At 43.7% G+C, this 15565-nt stretch overlaps 1 protein-coding gene and 1 pseudogene across 1 annotated transcript in view; both read right to left on the reverse strand.

The window, feature by feature from the left end:
- Nucleotides 1–15565, reverse strand: part of LOC126188555 (titin homolog) — a 277467-nt gene that overhangs the window by 43251 nt on the left and 218651 nt on the right. The gene's annotated exons all lie outside the window — the stretch shown is intronic.
- On the reverse strand, nucleotides 13263–13379 carry LOC126189367 (5S ribosomal RNA; annotated as a pseudogene).

The raw sequence follows: 15565 nt of genomic DNA on the forward strand, positions 1-15565 counted from the left end.
TTCTATGGTTTCGAACGATATGACTGTGTAATAAAAGAGACTGATCGTTATCAGAGCGGCTTACTACACGCTGGACCATGTTGACACAATCTGTCTCTAGATGTATTCTTTTTAATGTCATAGTGCTCTAAAGCGAAAAATAATTTTAAGCGTCGCATATCAGGAGTGATATTTTCACAGCGGAATGAAAATACCTGCCGGCCGCTGTGGCTGAGCGGTTCTAGGCGCTCCAGTCCGGAACCGCGCTGCTGCTACGGTCGCAGGTTCGAGTCCTGCGTGGGGCATGGATGTGTGTGATGTCTTTAGGTAAGTTAGGCTTAAGTAGTTTTAAGTCTAGGGGGCTGATGACCTCAGATGTTGAGTCCCATAGTGCTTGGAACCATTTTTTGAAAATACCTCCTTCCATTACCAGATTGACAGTTCCTTGATCCCACAGCATGCGTCCATCAATCGATCCTTTCTTTTGGTCAAGTAGAAAGGAATTACCTTCTGGTAAAACGCTTGCTTGGACTGAGAAGAAATACGAACACGGGCAGGCTTCAACCGTTGGTCCGATGCGATGAACGTCGGTGATAATTGTTCTACCCGATTTAAACTATTCACTCCACTTATACAAGTTTACTTGTACACTTTTTTTTTCATACTGTTTCAACATCCTCTATTAAATCTGGGAAGGAATAACATCTTCGAGTATAAAAAACTTAATCACCTATTTGATGTACATTTTTAGAGAGAAATTAACAGTTTTGGGGAAAAAGGTTATGTTTGCTTTTATTTCTTTCAAAAAACTGAATTTGTCCCCTGGATTATTAACTTGAGTCACAGACCGTTTCATCTACTACTGTTCAGTAATTTCCTTTTGATCCTGTCTGTATAACGAATTATGGGAAGTCCCTAATACACCTTTGAGTGATTTCCAGAATATTGTGAATTTCGTTTGTGATTTCTGATTCCATGCCCTAAAATCATTCGCTGCATAAGACTGTGGCTTTAAAAAGTTGCAAGCGAGGCCCGAGGGCTTGAATATGTATTCTTATACGACTGGCTATGTGATGATTGGAGTCTTAAATGTGAAAAGCGGGATTAACAAGTCAAATCAGTCGATGGTTTCAATAGTATTTCGTAGTAAACGGCGTATTCTTCTCTGAGAAATGATGAAGGAAGGGGCAAAGAAAGATAAGCGTTTAACGTCCCATCGACGATGCTATCATTACCAACTGAGCACATGTTCGGATTCGATAATGGTGACGCAGGAAACCAGCCGTTGCATTTTCAAAAAAACTGTGTCGCCGTTCGGTTCAACTGCTTAGAGGAAAACTATGGAAAATCTAAATCTGGATGTCCAGACGCCACCTCCTTTGATACACACAAAAGAATCAATATAATCAAGGACGCAAACTTGAGGCTTTGAATAACATTTTTACCCTCATACTACGCATAATTATAAGAGATTAGTTAATCAATGGAACTGATAATATTCAGTCTCCGATAAAAATTTCATATCAGTTATTCCCTGGCGAATTCTTTACAAAAGTGCGAGCGAGACAATGCATTAACAAGTTTCATGCGTTGTACGGATGTGACAGCTGAACACAGAGTATTAATTTCTGAGCCTGTGTAGATTAAGCCCCGTACACCTGTATCTAGGACTGTAGATATTTGTGTAGGTTGAAGCCAGTATGATCTACGAGTATAAATGCCTTATCACACACGCACAGGTGGACTCTGGGCTGCCGGCCTCGGTGGCCGAGCGGTTCTAGGCGCTACATCTGGAGCCGCGCAACCCCTACGGTCGCAGGTTCGAATCCTGCCTCGGGCATGAATGTGTGTGATGTCCTTAGGTTAGTTAGGTTTAAGTAGATCTAAGTTCTAGGGGACTGATGACCTTAGAAGTGAAGTCCCATAGTGCTCAGAGCCATTTGAACCATTTGACTCTGGGCTGACCCCCGAGTGTAAACATTGTTCTGTTGAAATAAATAAGTAACACTATAAGGTAATACATTTCACTGGAATATGAGAATATTCAACCTCCGCGTAACATGAAATGCGAGAGGAGGGTAGGAACCACCTCCGATAGTTGCGTGATCCTTTTGCTTCTGCTGCGAGAAGTTCGTCGCCCTCAAACTTCGTGTTCCCGAATTTCGACCTTGACAAGACCTTAACGTATGTCGTAACGCGACCCGGACGAGAATATTGTGTAACGGTCTTCATAGTTGCGGTGTAATATTTGCCTTTTAAGTATTCCTTGTAGGTGTGATGGTTATTGAAATTTTCCCGCCGCCCAGAATATTCCACCATGTCTCGGCCTTTCAGCCAAGACATCGTTACTTCTTCTTCTAACATTTGGTCTGAGAATCTTCTCAACTGAACTATCGCAAGTAAATAACGATGTACCGATCCCTGCATTAAAAATGATGTAATGAGGCTGTTAACATTTCTATGGCGATTTTAGCAATTAACCCAATTAATTGATCATTACTGAAGCGATACGCTTTGCCTATTATCAGTCCTTAGTGCGCTGGGACACAAAAAAGACAGGTGCTGTCGACTGCAAGCAAACTACCTACGGGGAGTGATTCATACTGCCAGTCGAGTTTATAATCTGTGAGAAAATGAAGTGAATTGAAAGAAACGACGGGGAAAGTGGCAATCTACAGTTTCTGACTGGTTTTGTCTAAGATACAGAATCCAAGGAGTAGTTGTGACATCAGGCTTAATAAATTATCAAAAAATTAGAAATAACTCGCTTACCTCTGCAGTTAGTGGTTTGAATGGAAGATAGATAAGATTTTAACGTCCCGTCGATAGCGAAATCGTTATGGAGATAGAACGCCTTCGGAGTTTCAGAAGCATGGAGGAACGAAATAAAAACTCCGAAATTCGTCGTAATGGGCGTTCATTAATTAAGTGAAAGTTTAAAATTTGGACCTCCATTCCATGTTGTTGAGATTTCGTGAGGTGTGGTTGGACCCTCTACCTGTCCCCCTCACGTGAGGTTTACCCCGTACTCCGGTTTGTTTTAATCATTGTTTAAAACACTCTAACAAAACCATGTTTCGTTTAGAAAGTGTACTGAGCAGTATCTTTAACACTATTTTGAACATGCCAACCCTGTGTAGTATTCGGACGGGCAGATAGACAGACAAGGACAGACTGGCAAAGAGCCTCCACAGAAATAGTGTTAACTGTTTTGACGGATCCCTAAAAAACTGACCTTTTATTGGTACTCGTATATTAAACACATTAAACGTCATTGCACGTTTACGTACTTTGCAAATGGAAGACAACATTGTTTTTACCTTCCTTTGATCCATATGATTACGCAGCTTTTCAATCACTTTGATTTATATGATCAGTAAGAGAATTCTTGTTGGTGAACTTCACATAAGATTAAATTCTTTCTCACACTTGGTTTTCGACTTGTCGACATGCCGCTAAACATATGCATTGTTAGTTGAACACAATAACATCGTCTTTAAATGCGTTGCAGAATATCACGACTGATTCACTGACTGACATGTCCGCCCCAAGAGCTGAGTAGAGCCGGCACGGTAGCTCAGCGTGTTCGGTCAGAGCGGTGGCTGGCCTCTGCAATAAAAACCTGAGTGGAAGGATCAACAAAACGAACTTTAACGGATGTCATGTGACGTCCGCAACGACCAAACACATCGATCAACAACGAACAAAATGAAGAAAAACAAAGAAAAAGAAAGAAAAAAAGAGGTCAGCGTGTCGGACTGCCGTCCTAACGGGCCCGGGTTCGATTCCCGGCTGGGTCGGGGATTTTCTCCGCTCTGGGACTGGGTGTTGTGTTATCTTCATCATCATTTTCATCCCCATCCGGCGCGCAAGTTGTCCAATGTGGCGACGACTGTAATAAGACCTGCACCAAGGCGGCCGGACCTGCCCCGCTCATTTCCATTTTTCCGCTGACTGACACGTAGTAATTTCGACCAGCGCGGTAGTGAACTCACTGAATGAAATCTCACACATGTGCGGCGCTTGCTTCATATTGGGGAATCCCGGACATGCACACATGTAAAGCGTTCCATTCAGAGAGGTCATAAAGGTTGGTGGGCGCTTTAATATTGTCTGTTATAACAACGTATAGTCTGTGAATTACAATGCTGACGTGAGATTTTCTATGCCGCCCCCATCCCCGCCTCAAATGAGATCTTTTTTAATTGGCTTTCGGGACGCTCCTATAAGCCATCTAGTCGAATCTAGGACCCTTTGGTTAGCAATCCGCCGTGCTGACCGCGCAGCTGTCGAGGCGGACTTAAATGAGATTTGGTGAGATTTAGCTGGACCTCTCTCCCAACATTTCATGGATGTCTCCATAAATAATGTTGAGAGGTCACAGAAAACTAAAATAACGATGGCAGGACAGAGATTTAAACCCGGTTTCTCCCTAACAGGAGTGCGTTTTGGCTTAGAGAAAGCTGTAGACGGTACGATGTGTAATAATATGTGTTGAATACTGATGTTGTTGGAGATGCTTCAATACTTGAAGTACTGGTTCCCTATTAGGTAGAAACTGATTTAAATCGTCGTTCAGCGACACAGGTTTAGATTTTCCGTGGTTTCTTTTTTCTCTAAATTGCCCTAGGTAGAGGCAAGGGTCATTTGTTCAAAAAATTCCCGATCGATTCGTTCTCCCTTCCTCGTCTGTATGGACTAATATAATTCGAAGTCTCTTTTGAAGACGGAATCTACAACCATTTAACTCTTGAGTATCCTCCGTTCTTTGGAATACTGGCGACAACGCGATGGGATACAGGGACAAATGCCACGTTACACTAGAAATAAAGAAATTGGTGGATCATGAACGATATACACAAACAAAAAAGATATTCACGTCATATCCACACCTGCTTAGCCAGTTAAATACGAATAAAAGAGAGACAGGAGTAACTGAGGAGCGGCAGGAAAGACCGCAAAACGTGTTTAAAAGCATAACGTTTGGAGAAGCTGAAGAAGCTTAATAATTCTGCTTAAATAAAAAAAACGCAGCGGAACAAAACTTACGTCAACTGAATGAACGTGCTAGACACAAAAATTGACTTAGGAGATATTTCAGAAAAAATACGTTTGGGGTATTTTATAGGGAAAAGACGTGAAGAAAAGTGCTGTGAGAAAGCTGGAAGCTGCCTGAAAAAGACTGACTGATAATAAAGCATAAATTTTCACAATTACCAGAACAATTAAATAGCAAGCTCACGAGTGGCACGTGGGAGTGCTGTAGTGGATGTTTGCTGCAAGCATTTTACGTGTTTAGAAGCTTGCGTGCTCTCGCAGTAACTGGTTCCAGCGATAATTTTGTCTTTCGCATGGTGACGGCGAACAAAAACATATATGTTGTGTGACATAAAACTTTATCTGATTATCGTTGAAAAAATGTTCAGTTAAAATAAAGTAGCAGACTCTTAATTTATGGTATTTTTCGTACGTGCAACGGTAGCGTCAGATACATGTAAACTGTGTTAGTTCCTTCATGAAACAATAATATTCGCTGCTTATAATCTTATTGCAGGTAGGCTCTTTAGAGTTATGATTGGATGTAGGTATAAGCACAGCCTTTTTGTGTTTATTTGGTAGTAGACAAGCTATTGTTCTGCTGTAAGTATGATGCAAATAGCGCCATTTGTCATAAACAAATGGAAGATAAGATCCCTCTTAAATTGCTAGGATCTCAATAAAAATAATTCATCTTGCACGGAAATTTTCAGTCTTGTGAGTAGCTTCACTTTATGGACGGTAGTGACAACTTAAAATCATGAGTCGGTCTGGAACTCCTTTCATTCGTGTGCAATTTTCCACCACCTAAATTATAGCGGCACGCATCTACAGATATGAATGCTTTGAGAAACGGAATCATATTGGAGAGAGATGGGATTAAAAACCTTGCCTACACTGTTTTTGATTTACCATTTCCATTGTTCCCATCGATAATTGTGGACGTATGCCGGAATATTTCCTTAAACAGACCACTGTCTCTTCCCTCCCTCATCATTTATCCCAGCTACTCTTTACATTCATTTACTTTCTTTCTGCTACTCTAAACTACTAAGAGAAGGAACCGCGTGCCTTTAGCAGGAAAGAAGTACGTGACGTTAAAATGGGTTATGTCACAAGAAACTGTCAGCTCAGGAGTGAGGTCTGTGAGAGCAGAGAGCAGTATCAGCAGATCAAAGTTTTATACCTCTTATTTGCTACAGTGCTGCCTATGAAAGTAGGAGATTCAAGGCCAAACCCCGGAGCGGTACACTGTCCCAATATGTCACCGAAGTTTGTTCTTTGCACCATGAACTCCAGAGTGAAAGATGTTGCTGCTATACCATACTGTCCGAAGCGCTAATGTTGCTTAGCTAACACAAAAGCTGGTGTGGTACTAGTAACAGTCGTGATATGCTGCCAAAATAAAGCTTTTTCCTATGAAGCGACAAAATTAAGCTCCTATGTAGCTCGCGAGATGTGTTTGTATAGCTCAGTTGGTAGAAAAATGCATCCAGAAGACAGAGATCTTGGACATAGCTCTCAGCGTCTCATGTTTTTAACCTGTCGTAAGGGTTGTGATGCCTTGTTTTCATGTTAGCATTAAACACGAGTTGAACGGTCTGCATTACAGCTACGTTTCCTTATTGACAGTAGACCCGCAGCAAGAAAGACTCTTTTATATCACTGATATCTTGAGCTTTTGCTTACCATGAATACCGCCCGACAGGGTATGCCTGGACCAGAACTCAAGAAAGCATTCCTGCAAGCAGTGCTGCACAGATACAGCGTGAGTAACGCTCGTGAACCGTTTGTGTTCGGTTCGAGTTATTTGGTCGTTCAATATTTGTTCTGGCAATCTTCTGTGTGGTCCAGCGTTGTTGCTGATGCCGCAACGGCACCTTAACTCACAGTGGGAAGGGAGGGGACGCATCTACACTAGATGACTATCAGTTGCGTGTTATCTCTTCCGTGCGATTTCGAATCTTTATTGTTTTCAAATTTGCATATGATACGGAAATGGGAAATTTGTCCGACACTGTGAAAGTAACAAGAACCCCACTCAGGCTGCACAACGTATGGGAGCAAAGGCCATTAACTCGCCATAGGGATTAGCACCGTGTATGACCCTCGTTTCCGATGCAAGTGGAGCGGTCATTGCATTACGCTTCACGCGCGGGTGAAAACACTTCTAGAGTAACGAACGACTATTTCACATACGTTCGTTCGATTATAACGATTGTCTAGGCTATCGATGTATGCCGACGAATCACATTATGATGAGCGTCTCCTAGAACTGTCGTCCGCAGCGAGCACGGTTCTAGGCGCTTCAGTCTGGAACCGCGTGACCGCTACGGTCGCAGGTTCGAATCCTGCCTCGGGCATGGATGTGTGTGATGTCCTTAGATTAGTTAGGTTTAAGTAGTTCTAAGTTCTAGGGGACTGATGACCACAGATGGTCCCATAGTGCTCAGAGCCATTTGAACCATTTGATACGATTTGAGTTACCTCGACATTATTGGGACTGGATTACTGGCTGGTAACGGACTGCGTTTTCTGATCTTTTCTTGTTTCTACAACACAGGGCAGATTCATACTGGCATTAACGCCGAAAATTGTCGACGAACAAACAGTCTGGAATCACTGTCAAAAGAACATTCAGCGGTGAGAGTAGCGTTACTGTTTAGGGGACATTGATCCACGAAGAAAGGAAGATAAGAGTTTAACGGTCCGTCGGCAACACAGTTATTAGAGAAGGGTATTGATTCACGTGCTCACGCGTATTACCCATTATGATTCCATTTCCAGAGTTGACGTACAGCCCCGTACAATATTTATCTTCCCTGTGGCGCAAACAGTAGTACAGCAAGTTAAACGGCGGCTCGCGTCACTGCCAGAAGTGGTACAATATGGTAGGAAGGTCACGATCAAGACTTCATGTTATTTCTGTGGGAGCACATCGAGCACCGATTTCGCTGTGTGAATCCTCTAAAGGAAGGAAAATTGGGGTTTAACGTTCAACCAACGAAGAGAGCAAAAGAGACAGAGCACAAATTCTAATCGCGGAAAGATGGTGACGAAAACTGGCTGTGCATTTTCAAAGAAACAATCCTGGTATTCACCTTACATCTGAGCAAAGCTCCAAGGCCCGAAGAACCCCTATCAGATTCTACACAGAAGTCACGGCTGTGTTAGTTCTTCTTTTAACCACAATACACCGTAGACCCTTCGAACAAAAGACAATAACCAACAGTTGGAAGAAGGCACAGATCACATCCGTCTACAAAAAGGGTATCAGAAGTGATTCACAACACTACCATATAGTATCTTTGACATACATCTGTTGCAGTATCTTGCATTCTGAGATCAAAAATAGTGAGATATCTCGAACAGAATGATCTTCTCAGTGCCAATCAGCATGGATTCCGAAAACGTCGCTTATGCTAAGCCCAACTCACACTTTCTCGAATGACATACTCAAAGCCATGAATCAAGGCAGTCAGATAGATACAGAATTTCTTGACTTCTGAAAAATCATTTAGCTCGTTTATTAATGAAACTGTGATCAAATGGAATATCGAGCATAATTTCTGACTAGACTGAAGATTTCTTGGTAGGGAGGACGCAGCATGTTAACTTGTATGGAGAGCCATCAACAGATGTAGAAGTAATTTTAGGCATGCTCCAGGAAAATGTCTTGCTATCCTTGCTGTTCATGTTGTACATAAATGATGGTTCAAATGGCTCTAAGGACTATGGGACTTAACATATGAGGTAATCATACACCTAGAACTACTTAAACCTAACTAACCTAAGGACATCACGCACATCCATGACTGAGGCAGGATTCGAACCTGCGTCCCGAACTGAAGCGCCTAGAACCACTCGGCCACAGCAGATGACTATATAAATGACCTGTCAGACAATTTTAATAGCACCTTGATAGTTTTTGCAGAAGATTCTGTTATCTATAATGAAGTACTGCCTGAAAAAAGCCGTATACAAATATTCAGACAGATGTTGATACAATTTTGTAGTTGTACGAAGATTGGCAACCGGTTTTAAATTTTCATAAATTTGAAATTCTGCACTACATAAAAGCCAAGAATGTAGTATCCAATGACTAAAATATCAATCAGCTACAGGTGGAAACAGTCAACTCATATATATATATATATATATATATGCGCTTCTGGACACATGTCCACATAACATATTTTCTTTCTTTGTGTGTGAGGAATGTTTCCTGAAAGTTTGGCCGTACCTTTTTGTAACACCCTATATATATACCTGTTTGTAGCAGTTTGTATGGATATGAAATGGAATGGTCATACAGTCTCAATAGTAAGTGAAGGAGGTGGCAGGCTTCGACTCATTAGTAGAATACTGAGAAAATGCAATCAGTCTACAAAGGAGATTGCTTATAAAGTACTTCGGTGACCCATTCTAGAATACTGCTGAAGTGTAGAGTGTAGGTCCCGAATAGCATAGATCTGTAAGGGGATACTGAGCGTATACAAAACAGGGCAGCACGTATGGTCACAGGTTGTTTAACCCATGGGCCAGTGTAGCGCAGATGCTGAAAAACCTGAACTGACGGATGCTTGAAGAAAGACGGGAAGTGTTCCACGAAAGATTACTTTAAAAGAGTCAAGACCCAGCGTTATGGGAGGAATCTAGGAATATACTGTGTCCCCTGCGTATAACATCTGTAGGGACTGTGAAGATATGATTAGACTTGTTACAGTGCGCACATAGTTTTGTGAGCAATTATTCTTCCCACACTCCATATGCGAATGGAATAGGCAGAAGCTATAATAAACGGTACAATGCACTCTACAGTGATTTGGTGTGAACAGATATACAGGGTGTTCCAAAGTGTTTGCATCAAACGTCTAGGGGTGATCACATCATGGGAAACAATTTTTGTTATAGGCAAAATGTTCTCTGACGCGTATTGGGGGCACCAGGCGTCCTTTTGTACTGGTTATGTCCCTGAGAGACGGCAGGGCGTAGCAATTCTGCAGCTTGCGTATGCCTTGCGTGGGGCCTATTATCCAGTCATTTGCATCGTATAAAAGGGGGTAGTCCAGCAAAATTAAAGTTCCTCACTCGCTTCTAAAATAACTTCGTCTGCTTAGAGGTTTCCTTGTTGAAAGCCTCTCTGTCAGTTTACTGGCATAGATACTATGCGGTATATGTGGTTAGTAGACCTGCTAGTTCGGTCTAATCTCGTCGTCCCAGGGCCGGCGAATATTAAAGTACGCTTAGCTGACAGGAGTAATATATAGAATAATCGAAAACAAAATTGAAGACATGATGATGATAAGTTTTGCTGTAGGAAAGGTAAGGGCACCGGAGAGGCGGTTCTGACGTTGAGGTTGATAATGGAAGCAAGATTGAAGAAAAATCAAGACACGTTCACTGGATTTGACGACCTGGAAAAAGAAATAGATACTGTAAAATGGTGCAAGATGTTCGAAATTGTGAGAAGTTGTAGGGAAAGATTGGTAATACAGTATGTACAAGAACCAAGATAGACAATAAGGCTGGAAGACCAAGAACGAAGTGCTCAGATTATAAAGAGTATACGACAGGGATGTAGTCTTTCGCTCCTACTGTTCAATCAGTAAATCGAAGAAACAGTGAAGGAAACAAAAGAAAGATTAAAGAGTGGGATTAAAATTAATGATGAAAGGATATCAGTGATGAGATACGCTGATGAGACTGCTGTCCTCAGTGAAAGTGAAGACGAATTACAGGACCTGTTGAATGTTATTCTAATGAGTATGGAATGTGGATTAAGAGTGAATCGAAGAAAGACGAAAGTAATTAGAAGTAACGGAAATGAGAACAGAGAGAAATTTAGCATCAGAATTGGGGATCACGAAGTAGACGAAGTTAAGGAATTCCGCTACCCAGGACATACGGAGCAAGGAGGGCACAAAAGGAGTCTAGCAATGGCAAATAGGGCATTCCAAGCCAGGAGAAGTCTGCTAGTATCAAACATAGGTCTTAATTTGAGGAAGAAGTTTCTGTGAATGTACATTTGGAGCACAGCATTGTATGGTAGCGAGACATGGACTGTGGTAAACTGGAACACAAGAGAATCAAAACATTTGAGATGTGGTGCTACAGAAGAATGTTGAAAATTAGATGGACTGATTGGGAAGGAATTAGGAGGTCCTCGACAGAATCGGCGAGGAGAGGAACATATGGAAAACACTGAAAGAAAAAGAAGGGATGGGATGGTAGGACATCTTTTAAGAGATGGGGGAATAATTTCCATGGTACAAGGGGGTAAAAACTGTAGAGGAAGAATATACCACCTGAACTGACGGATGCTTGAAGAAAGACGGGAAGTGTTCCACGAAAGATTACTTTAAAAGAGTCAAGACCCAGCGTTATGGGAGGAATCTAGGAATATACTGTGTCCCCTGCGTATAACATCTGTAGGGACTGTGAAGATATGATTAGACTTGTTACAGTGCGCACATAGTTTTGTGAGCAATTATTCTTCCCACACTCCATATGCGAATGGAATAGGCAGAAGCTATAATAAACGGTACAATGCACTCTACAGTGATTTGGTGTGAACAGATATACAGGGTGTTCCAAAGTGTTTGCATCAAACGTCTAGGGGTGATCACATCATGGGAAACAATTTTTGTTATAGGCAAAATGTTCTCTGACGCGTATTGGGGGCACCAGGCGTCCTTTTGTACTGGTTATGTCCCTGAGAGACGGCAGGGCGTAGCAATTCTGCAGCTTGCGTATGCCTTGCGTGGGGCCTATTATCCAGTCATTTGCATCGTATAAAAGGGGGTAGTCCAGCAAAATTAAAGTTCCTCACTCGCTTCTAAAATAACTTCGTCTGCTTAGAGGTTTCCTTGTTGAAAGCCTCTCTGTCAGTTTACTGGCATAGATACTATGCGGTATATGTGGTTAGTAGACCTGCTAGTTCGGTCTAATCTCGTCGTCCCAGGGCCGGCGAATATTAAAGTACGCTTAGCTGACAGGAGTAATATATAGAATAATCGAAAACAAAATTGAAGACATGATGATGATAAGTTTTGCTGTAGGAAAGGTAAGGGCACCGGAGAGGCGGTTCTGACGTTGAGGTTGATAATGGAAGCAAGATTGAAGAAAAATCAAGACACGTTCACTGGATTTGACGACCTGGAAAAAGAAATAGATACTGTAAAATGGTGCAAGATGTTCGAAATTGTGAGAAGTTGTAGGGAAAGATTGGTAATACAGTATGTACAAGAACCAAGATAGACAATAAGGCTGGAAGACCAAGAACGAAGTGCTCAGATTATAAAGAGTATACGACAGGGATGTAGTCTTTCGCTCCTACTGTTCAATCAGTAAATCGAAGAAACAGTGAAGGAAACAAAAGAAAGATTAAAGAGTGGGATTAAAATTAATGATGAAAGGATATCAGTGATGAGATACGCTGATGAGACTGCTGTCCTCAGTGAAAGTGAAGACGAATTACAGGACCTGTTGAATGTTATTCTAATGAGTATGGAATGTGGATTAAGAGTGAATCGAAGAAAGACGAAAGTAATTAGAAGTAACGGAAATGAGAACAGAGAGAAATTTAGCATCAGAATTGGGGATCACGAAGTAGACGAAGTTAAGGAATTCCGCTACCCAGGACATACGGAGCAAGGAGGGCACAAAAGGAGTCTAGCAATGGCAAATAGGGCATTCCAAGCCAGGAGAAGTCTGCTAGTATCAAACATAGGTCTTAATTTGAGGAAGAAGTTTCTGTGAATGTACATTTGGAGCACAGCATTGTATGGTAGCGAGACATGGACTGTGGTAAACTGGAACACAAGAGAATCAAAACATTTGAGATGTGGTGCTACAGAAGAATGTTGAAAATTAGATGGACTGATTGGGAAGGAATTAGGAGGTCCTCGACAGAATCGGCGAGGAGAGGAACATATGGAAAACACTGAAAGAAAAAGAAGGGATGGGATGGTAGGACATCTTTTAAGAGATGGGGGAATAATTTCCATGGTACAAGGGGGTAAAAACTGTAGAGGAAGAATATACCACTCCGTCTTCAGGCCGCAAGTGGCCAATCGGGACCATCCGACCGCCGTATCATCCTCGGTTGAGGATGTGGATAGGAGGAGCGTGTGGTCAGCACACCGCTCTCCCGGTCGTTATGATGGTTTTCTTTGACCGGAGCCGCTACTATTCGGTCGAGTAGCTCCTCAATTGGCATCACGGGCTGAGTGCACCCCTAAAAATGGCAACAGCACATGGCGACTGGAGGGTCACCCATCCAAGTTCCGACCACGCCCGACAGCGCTCAACTTCGGTGATCTCACGGGAACCGGTGTATCCACTGCGGCAAGGCCGTTGCCTAGAGGAAGAATATAGTCAACAAATAATTGAGGACGTATGGGGCAAGTGCTACTCGTGAGATGAAAAGGTTGGCACAGGAGAGGAATTCGTGGCGGACTGGGACAAACCAGCGAGAAGACTGATGACTCTAACAAGCGCCGGAAAGCGTCAGTGAACATTTCGTCTCCAATACAAAAATTGTTTCCCCCGGCGTCATCTGTCACCCCAAGACTGTTTTTTGAACTGCGTTCATATGTAGATGCAGAGTCTAGTACTTTACACTGCACGGTTCTTGGGTTCTTTCTCACATATCGAACTGTTGCGGACAGCACGGCTCCCGAAAACCCCTGGAGACGGGCTAGCGCCAGACTGAGTCAAGCCTAGTGTCTACGTGTGTCGCTATCGGCGGTTACGTCAACTAGTAGCGCTCGAACTGAGGAATGTGAATGTGGCAGGAGACACGGAGGCGAGACAGACGGTGACCGGTGGCAGCTGGGAGCGGTGCCGGCAGTGCGTAGCGTGCGTCGCGGAGGCGGGTGCGGTGGGTGCGCAGTGTACACACCGGAGAGTGACGGCGAGCAGGTAGGAAGCGGCGGCGACGGAGGCGCGCCAGGGCGCGGCGCGCATCGCCAGCCCAGCGGCGCCCAGCTCACCGGCGGCCGCGCCGTCCCGACGCCCGCATGCCGGCCTGTCGCGTCCCCACTGGCCGGGTCCCTGCCCCGGCCGCCGCCGCGCCACGCCGGCGCTCGCGCCTCGGCCGGCGGCACGCATTGATCGCCGGCCGCCCGCGCCGCCCCCGCCGCCGCAGCGCGCACTACGAACGAGTGCCGGCGCACTAAAAATACCGACGCTGACCGGCAATCACACGCGGCCCCCGTGGACACTTGACCCCTCTCCTTCCGTATGCAGCGCTGCCTCCGTCTTCTGTAATGCGCCGTCGATGACGCTGCCTCAATTGATCTCAGCGGCACAACGTCGCCGATCTCTTCTCTCACGTCTGAGCAACTGACATCTATCTGTCAACACCCGCCCCTTATCCACGATGAGAATTCCCGAGCGAGTTGTATTTCCATTGGCCGCTTGCCAGACCGAGCGAGATGTCACAGTATTTAAGGGGGCACTTCCGTGTAAAACACACGGTATTTACACTGTCCGGCCGCAGTGGCCGAGCGGTTCTAGGCGCTACAGTCTGGAACCACGTGACCGCTACGGTCGCAGGTTAGGATCCTGCCTCGGGAATGGATGTGTGTGATGTCGTTAGGTTAGTTAGGTTTAAGTAGTTCTAAGTTCTAGGGGACTGATGACCTCAGATGTTAAGTCCCATAGTGCTCAGAGCCATTTACACTGAAGCGCCAAAGAAACTGCTCTAGGCATACGTATTCAAATACAGACATACCGGGTGATCAAAAAGTCAGTATAAATTTGAAAACTTAATAAACCACGGAATAATGTAGATAGAGAGGTAAAAATTGACACACATGCTTGGAATGACATGGGATTTTATTAGAAAAAAAAAGTATTGCTAGACGCGTGAAAGATCTCTTGCGCGCGTCGTTTGGTGATGATCGTGTGCTCAGCCGCCACTTCCGTCATGCTTGGCCTCCCAGGTCCCCAGACCTCGGTCCGTGCGATTATTGGCTTTGGGGTTACCTGAAGTCGCAAGTGTATCGTGATCGACCGACATCTCTAGGGATGTTGAAAGACAACATCCGACGCCAATGCCACACCATAACTCCGGTCAGTGCTGTTCACAATATTATTCCTCGGCTACAGCTATTGCTGAGGGATTATGGTGGACATATTGAGCATTTCCTCTAAAGAACATGATCTTTGCTTTGTCTTACTTCGTTATGCTAATTATTGCTATTCTGATCAGGTGAAGCGCCATCTGTCGGACATTTTTTTGAACGTTTATATTTTTTGGTTCTAATAATACCCCATGTTATTCCAAGCATGTGTGTCAATTTGTACCTCTCTATCTACATTATTCCGTGATTTATTCAGTTTTCAAATTTATACTGACTTTTTGATCTCCCGGTATATAAGCAGGCACAATACGGCGCTGCGGTCGGCAACGCCTATATAAAACAAGTGTATGGCGAAGTTGTTCATTCGCTTACTGGTCCTACAATGGCAGGTTATCAAGATTGAAGTGAGTTTGAACTTGGTGTTATAGTCGGCACACGAGCGATGGGACCAGCATCTC

Source organism: Schistocerca cancellata, chromosome 5, assembly GCF_023864275.1.
Source record: "Schistocerca cancellata isolate TAMUIC-IGC-003103 chromosome 5, iqSchCanc2.1, whole genome shotgun sequence".
Lineage (NCBI taxonomy): Eukaryota > Metazoa > Arthropoda > Insecta > Orthoptera > Acrididae > Schistocerca > Schistocerca cancellata.